Consider the following 8325-nt stretch of genomic DNA (forward strand, 5'->3'; position numbering starts at 1 on the left):
GTGGAAATGTTGTATGACCCTGATCCACAAGACCGTAATCCTGAGAGAGTGAGGACCAAGCCTAGCATGTGGCAGAAACTCACAAGTACAGCACCAGAAAGATATGCACACACACTGGCAACAACATTTGGAAGATCTGAGGAACAAGAGAGAAGACCCCGAGTTTTTGAACTGATTATGACACTTCAAAACTATGAAGAGCAGCTCCTCCCAGTACGCACCGCAGTTTCTGCCATCTCACGAGTAGAAGACTGATAGATGAAATGCACAAGAAACTATTTCCATCGACTAATTGTGATGGTCGAGTAGTAGTATCAGAAACGACTGATGAAGGTCAGTCTCCATACGGGTCACCAGGTCTAGTGAAGGACCTGATCAAAATATTCCAATCCTACTCCTCACCTGTATCATCAAAAGTTTCAGCTATTAGACGCACGTGCTTTCCAGCTCGAGCAAGGAACAACAGTAAGATTGCACCGCGTGTTTCCATGTGGTGCTACCTACGGGACCACAGAGAAGACATGAGGAAGTGGCACGACCAGCCTACTCCTGTTCTACGAGCACGGGTGAGAGAACTACAAAACAGACCAACCACCAGTGGAGTTGCTCCATTCATCACAGGTAACCAATAGAGGGGCCCTGCCCTCAGTCTTGGCGGGGAGAGGGATAATAAGAGTTTATTGGACTGTGTGGATTAAATGGTCTGGCACAACAGAACCACAGAACCACTACTGGATACCAGTGCAAAGTGCACTCTAATGCCCTCGAATCACAAAGGGACAGAATCAATCCATATTTCTGGAGTGACTGGGGGCTCTCAAGAATTGACTGTGTTGGAGGCTGAAATAAGCCTCACTGGTAAAGACTGGCAAAAACATCCTATTGTGACTGGCCCAGTGGCTCCGTGTGTACTTGGTATTGATTACCTCAGAAGGATCTGAAGGGGTATTGATGGGCCTTTGGAATAGCTGCTGTAGATATGGACAACATTAAGCAGCTGTCTGTTTTGCCTGGCCTGTCAGAGGACCCATCTGTTGTGGGGCTGCTACGAGTAAAAGAGCAGCAGGTACCGATTGCTACAAAGACAGTGCACAGACAGCAGTACTGCACCAACTGGGATTCCTTCATCCCCGTTCATGATTTGATTTGCCAGCTTGACAATCAGGGAGTGATCAGCAAAACGCAGTCACCTTTTAGCAGCCCCATATGGCCAGTGCGTAAAGCCAGTGGAGAATGGAGGCTGAGGGTAGACTACCGTGGCCTGAATGAGGTCACATCCCCACTGAGTGCTGCTGTGCGGGACATGTTGGAACTCCAGTACGAGCTGGAGTCAAAAGCAGCCAAATGGTATGCCACCACTGACATTGCTAATGCCTTCTTCTCCATTCCTTTGGCTGCAGAATGTCAGCTGTTGGGGTACTAAGCTGTCTTTGCAAGGATTTATGAGTGCATACAGTAGTTCTGAGTAGATGGAGTGTTCTAGAATAGCTGAGTAAGGCCTGCAGATTAAGAGTTAGTGGGTGGGGTGTTTTGTTAGGTGTGTGTAGAGGCTCTCTCGCATGCATCGGGCTTTGCGTAGAGGGTGTACGTGTCTGCACAGGATTTAGGATGGTATATAAGGTGTGACGCAGCGAAAAAATGAGAGAAGACATCATGGCATCCATGTTTGTGTCTCTCCCCCGGAAAGTCAAGGTCCTGGGATAAGTCAGGTTAATTTGCAGATACGTCAGTAGGCCACAGTTTGCCTTCACCTGGAGGGGCATTCAGTATACTTGGAACCGTTTGCCCCAGGGGTGGATACACAGCCCAACCATTTGCCATAGGTTGGTCCAAACTGTACTGGAACAGGGTGGTGCTCCTGAACACCTGCAGTACATTAATGACATTGTTGTGAGGGGCAATACAGCTGATGACGTTTTCTCAAAAGGAGAGCAAATAATCCAAATTCTTTTACAAGCTATTAAGCAAAGCAAAGGGCCTGCCCAGGAAATTCAGTTCCTAGGTATAAAGTAGCAGGATGGACATAGTCACATCCCAACTGATGTGATCGAAAAACTCACTGCCATGTCTACATCAACTAGCAAGAATGAGACACAGTCTTTCCTGGGTGTAGTAGGCTTTTGGAGGATGCACGTTCCAAACTACAGCCCTACACCTTTATCAGGTAACACAGAAGAAGATTAGTTTTGGATAGGGCCCTGAACAGCAGAAGGCTTTTGAGCAGATTAAACAAGAGGTACCCTGTGCCGTGGCCCTGGGGCCAGTACGGATGGGACAGGATGTAAAGAACATCCTCTACACTGCTGCTGGAGAGAAAGGTCCCACTCGAAGTTTGTGGCAAAGAGCCTCAGGAGAGACCTGAGGCTGACCCCTGGGATTTTGGAGTTGAGCATACAAGGAGTCCGAAGAGTGCTACACTCCAACTGAGAAGATCTTAGCTGCGTATGAGGGGATTCAGGCTGCTTCCGAAGTAGTTGGTACTGAAACACAGCTCCTTCTGGCACCTTGACTGTCAGTGCTGAACTGGATGTACAAAGGAGAGGTTCCCTCCACCCATCATGCTACTGATGCCACCTGGAGCAAGTGGATTATGATGATTACACAACGAGCTCAGATGGGGAACCTCAGCCTTCCAGGGATCCTAGAGGTGATCATGGACTGGCCTGAAAGTAAAAAGTTTGGAACATCAGCAGCAGAGGAGGTGTCATAGTATCATAGTCTCGTGCAGGTTGGAAGGGACCTTAGAGATCATCGAGTCTTACCCCCGGGGATTCGAGCCTCCTGTGTAGCAGAGCGGCACTTCTACCACTTGCGCCACAGGGGGGATTCACGTGCTAAAGAGGCCCCACCATACAACGAGCTTCCAGAAAATGAAAAGAAATATGCCCTGTTCTCTGATGGATCATGTCACATCGTAGGGAAGCATCACAAATGGAGCCCCACACAACAGGTTGCAGAGGCTACTGAAGGTAAAGGAGAATCAAGTCAGTTTGCAGAGGTAAAGGCTGTCCAGCTGGCCTTAGATGTTGCTGAATGGGAGAGGTGGCCAATGCTTTATCTTTATACTGACTCATGGATGGTGGCAAATGCCTCATGGGGGTGGTTACAGCATGGGAAAAAAGTAACTGGCAACGGAGGGGTAAACTTATTTGGGCTGCTGGACTGTGGAAAGACATTGAAACCCGAAGGTACGGTTGTAAAGGTGCGTCATGTGGATGCATACGTGCCCAAGAGTCGGGCTACTGAAGGACAACAGAACAACCATCAGGCAGATTGAACTGCCAGAACTGAGGTTGCTCAAATCGACTTGGACTGGCAGAATAAGGGTGAGTTATTTCTAGCTCGATGGGCTCATGAGACCTCGGGCCATCAGGGAAGAGATGTGACATATAAGTGGGCCGGAGACCGAGAGTTGGACTTAACTATGGACACTATCGCGCAGGTTACTCATGACTGTGAAACACGTGCCGTAATTAAACAAGCCAAGAGGTGAAACTTCTCTGTGGGCAAGGACAATGGCAGAAGGTTAAATACAGGGAGGAGTGGCAGGTTGATTATATCACCTTGCCACCATCTCACAACTGAATAGTGAAAAAAGACCGCATAGTAGATGAAAAGGGAACACTTTGCTACAGAAAGGGAAAGGGGGCCTCACTAAGGCAAAGGGTAGTTACAGATAGATAGTTTATGTTAAGGGGGGGCAGAGAGGGGGAATTGCAGACACTAATTTTGAGAAAACAAGGAGATGAAGGCCATGAAGAGAAGGGTGGAAGAGCCCCAGAACAGTGTGGTGATTAGATGTCCACAGAGCAAGCTGGAATGAGTTTGGGGGGTGCCCCTCCCGCAGGGTCGAAAGTTTACAGCGAGGAAGATGATGAGCCTTCATCCCACAACCACCCCCACAACTCAGTACACATACGCAAGGGGGGAGGGACTGCATGCTAATGGGGTCTCATGAATATAATTAATATGTATCCAAATTCCTGCAAACTATTGATTATGTATTAGTTCAGCCTATATCTGTTGCACATTTTGTCCTAACGGTGTGCAAGTAAGGTGGAGCTATCCCCCATGCACCAGGGTGCATGCGCATCACTCATTAAACATACCTGCTTTATAACTGCTTTGTGGTTATGGAGTTGGATTACGCAAGTCACAGTGGCAAGTATTATGTGCTTACCATGGTGAAAGCAAACACTGGGTGGCTTGACACATACACAGTACCCATACTACCACCTGAAACACCGCACTGAATCTTGAGAAGCAAGTCCTATGGTGACATGGCACCCAAGAAAGATATGAATCTGAAAATGAGACACAATTCAAACATTTCCTTATAAAAAGAGTGGGTTTATCATATCCCCTACAGTGACCAGCTTCTGGTAAAATTGAACAATGGGTTGTTGAAAGCTATGTTGAAAGCAATAGATGGTGGAACTCTGAAGCACTGGGAGAAGCATTGGGCAGAAGCCACTTGGTTGGTCAGTATGAGAAGATCTGTCAATCATGAGGGTCCTAGCCAATCCAACCCCCTGCACAATGTAGAGAGAGATAAGATCCCTGTAGTACATGCAAAGAACATGTTGGGAAAAGCTGTTTGGGTCCTTCCAGCTTCTGGAAAGGGCAAACCACTTGGTGAAATTTTTTTTGCCCAGGGACCTGGGAGCACTTGGTGGGTGATGCAGAAAGATGGGCATGTTCAATATGTACCACAAAGGAATTTGATGTTGGGGCAGTGCAGTCAGTAATTCTATGTATATATATGTAAATAGACCTGTGTGTGTCATACATTTTAATTTTTGTTTATTTATATGTATTTTAAGCATGATGTAGCGATGTAGAATAAGAGATGGAATGGCATGGTTTGGTAATATTTTTTCTATTGGTATTTCTCATCATATCATCATGTGGAGCACAGAGAAGAACTACACATCCCAGAGGACCTCAGTTTCAATTAGACTGTATTATATTGTGTAATCTTGCATCCCAACATCATAGTTAGTAAGGTAAGTCTTCCTCCTTAGATTGTTGCTGCTGCTCTGTTTGTTTCCCTGAGCCCAGCTCCCATCTCCCTACCCCCTTTCCCTTCCCATTTTTGGGGGGCAGGGAGCCCAAAAGACTGCTAACCGCCTGTCACGGACATAGTTTGATCTAGATAACACCGTGACACTCTCCTGTATGGATGCTTCAATTCAGAACTCCCTTCGAAGCTCTTCCCACACTCAGGACACTTTCAGGGTCTCTCTTCCGTGTGGATGCACTGATGGCACTTCAAAGCACGCCTCGTGGCAAAGGTCTTCCCACACTCAGAGCACTTATATGGTCTCACTCCTGTGTGGATGCGCTGGTGCACCTTCAATTCAGAGCTCCTTTTGAAGCCCTTCCCACACACAGGACACGTATAGGGTTTCTCTCCTGTATGGATGCGCTGGTGGAGCTTCAAATCATAGCTGCTTTTGAAGCCCTTCCCACACTCAGTGCACTTAAATGGTCTCTCTCCTGTGTGGATGCGATGGTGGTACTTCAAAACAGAACTGTTTTTGAAGCTCATCCCACACTCAGAGCACTTGTATGGTCTCTCTCCTGTGTGGATGCGCTGGTGCCATTTCAATTCATAGCTGCTTTTGAAGCTCTTCCCACATTCATTGCACTTATATGGTCTCTCTCCTGTGTGGTTGCGCTGGTGGCGCATCAAATGAGAATGACGTTCGAAGCTCTTCCCACATTCAGTGCACTTAAATGGTTTCTCTCCTCTTTGGATGCGATGGTGGTAGGCGAGTTGGGAATTATATTTGAAGCACTTCCCACACTCAGTGCACTTATATGGTCGCTCTCCTGTGTGGACACGTTGGTGCCTTTTGAGTTTATAACTATCTTTGAAGTTCTTCCCACACTCTGTGCACTTATATGGTCGCTCTTCTATGTGGACAAGTTGGTGCCTTTTGAGTTTATAACTATCTTTGAAGTTCTTCCCACACTCAGTGCATTTATATGGTCGCTCTCCTGTGTGGACACGTTGGTGCCTTTTGAGTTTATAACTATCTGTGAAGTTCTTCCCACACTCAGCACACTTGTACAGTCTCTCTCTTCTGTGGATACACTGCTGGGAAGTGAGGTTCCCAGTGTCCATGAAATTCTTTCCACAATCAGAGCACTCGGAGGCTCTCTCTCCTGTGTACATGCACTGCTGGCCAGTGGGGTGGACTCTCCTTTTCATGCTCTCTGCAGAATCACACAACTCGTAATGCCTCTTTGCTGAGTGCATGCACTGGTGGTTAGTGATGCTGGAATCTGTTTTAAAGCTTTTCTCACACTCAGTGCACGGATTCTGCTTTTTCATCCGGCACGCATCCTTGCTCCTGGTTTCCTCAGGCTGCTTTGGACCTATGGTGAAGTCCACTGCGTTCCTCAATGTCATTCCCAGATGCGTTCCCAGGGGCTTCTTGATGTGCTCACCCTGACCTTGCTGCAGGCCTTCCTGGACACCCCTTCTGATTTCTTCCACAGAGATGTGACCCCACTGTCTATCTGCTACACAACTTCTCTGCAGAACCTCCTTTGCATTTTTGATCCCATCAGCTGTCAGATGACAGAGAAAATGCAGCAATAGCACACGGTGCCCAAAATAAAACACAGGCAGAGAAGGCTCTTACAGCCCCAACATTCCCCTTCCCTCCACCATCTCACCTGGAATGAGGTCTCCTGGCATGGCCTCAGGGCTACGCACATCTGGGATCCAGGGGTCTTCCCCACTTTCAAGCAGGGAGATCACCACGGGCTTGGGGCCTGGAAATGGAGCTTCAGGGAGAGAAACAGGGAACAAGAGAGCATTTCCATCATTCTGGCACAGTGCCTGTTCAACAGCTCACTCTGTCTCCCTCCCCAAGGAGAAACCACTATTTGGGCCTGTATGACATCGCAGCTACAGCTTCCCTTGGAGCAAAGAATGCTTTGACATCTCTGAACATTATGAAGGGGTATTTTTGCTTTCAAATTAAACTTACAACAGCTTATTTATTTTCTTACAATCTACCAGAGGTCAAGGCATCAAAATGTTGATGGCAATTGCATGGAAAATCCTCAATTCTATAGCAGTAACCAGGGAGTCATCTGTGAGCTGGAGCTGGTGGCACCATGCAACACACAACACAAGGGCTGGTTTTCTCCCTCCTGGCTGATGCCTGCTTGCCAGCACTGACTCTGCAGCTTTGATCACAGTGCCGTGCATACTAATCCCTTCTGAAACTCATGCTTCTCAGTATCTCCTTTCTTGCTGGCACTGTGGTGTTAGTCAATATGTAGCTGCATGGCCATTATCCAAGGCCCGGCTTGCAGAGGCTCATTCTGCACAGCCAAAGGTGCCCTAACGAGGAGGAAAGGCAGACAAGCTCTCACCCAGCGAGGCCACGCACTGGTACGTCTCCAGCATCACGTCCCGGTAGAGCGCTCGCTGCGCAGGGTCCAGCAGCGCCCACTCCTCCCTGCTGAAATACACGGCCACCTCCTCAAAGCTCACGGGCTCCTGCAAGCAAAGAAGCACCTTGCTGGGAACAGCCAAGGCCCAGACAAACAGCTCGCACAGGACAGAACCTCCCATCCCAGCCGCTTCTTTCTCCCCAGCACACACATGCTGCGTGAGGGCATCTCCCTCTTCCCCTGCATTCACATCCCTGGCCATTTGGCCTCTCCTGCCTGCTTCCCCAACCCCTACCTCAGCTAGATGTGTTGCAGCCATTTGCTGCTCTCCTGCAGGCTGGGATGATCACGGCTGGAAGGCAGAAGTTGAACTGGAGCCTGCAGGGAGAAGAGAAATGGCAGGGGAGCTGTGAGAGAATGCAGCAGATCCAGTCCCAGCTCAGCCCTTCTGCAGGGCACTGCCCGGCCTTGCAGAGGAAGACAATGAGCTGCAGCACAGGAAACAGTCTGGCTCAAAGAGATGAACCGTCACAAAGCTGTCTCAAACTGGGAGGCTGAAACAACTGGTAGCTGACACTTAGTTCAACAGCCGAGACTGAGCCGGGGACTAAAGAGAAAGCAAGGCAAGGAGGCAGCCATCTTACCCCAAATCAGGGAGCAGCCCAAGTGCCCCTCCAGCTCTGCTGCACAGCAGCAGGCTACACTGCAGGACCGCCCTCAAGCAGGGCTGTCTCTGCAGCTCACACCTGCACAGAGATCCCTTGCAGCTTGACGTCAAGACTCCTTCTCAAAACAGACTTTCTGTAAGACACCTGTGGTTACTTTGGAGCTTTCTTGTGTTCTCTAAGGTTCAGCCTTAGAGGGACTGTGCAGGTATGATTCCTTCCACACAAACCCTTGAGCACGCTT

The 8325-nt window shown here is 48.6% G+C and overlaps 1 pseudogene across 1 annotated transcript; it reads right to left on the reverse strand.

Annotated features, from left to right (window-relative positions):
- Window positions 1–4786: 4786 nt before the first annotated feature.
- LOC146756285 (uncharacterized) lies at window positions 4787–7599 on the reverse strand (annotated as a pseudogene). Its single transcript, XR_014937566.1, has 2 exons — window positions 7367–7599; window positions 4787–6628 (listed from the first exon to the last, which is right to left on the reverse strand). The product of XR_014937566.1 is annotated as an uncharacterized LOC146756285 (transcript).
- Between the last annotated feature and the right edge of the window lie 726 nt (window positions 7600–8325).

The sequence above is a fragment of the Coturnix japonica genome, chromosome 28 (assembly GCF_054131305.1).
Source record: "Coturnix japonica strain WE chromosome 28, WE-NBRP24, whole genome shotgun sequence".
NCBI lineage: Eukaryota > Metazoa > Chordata > Aves > Galliformes > Phasianidae > Coturnix > Coturnix japonica.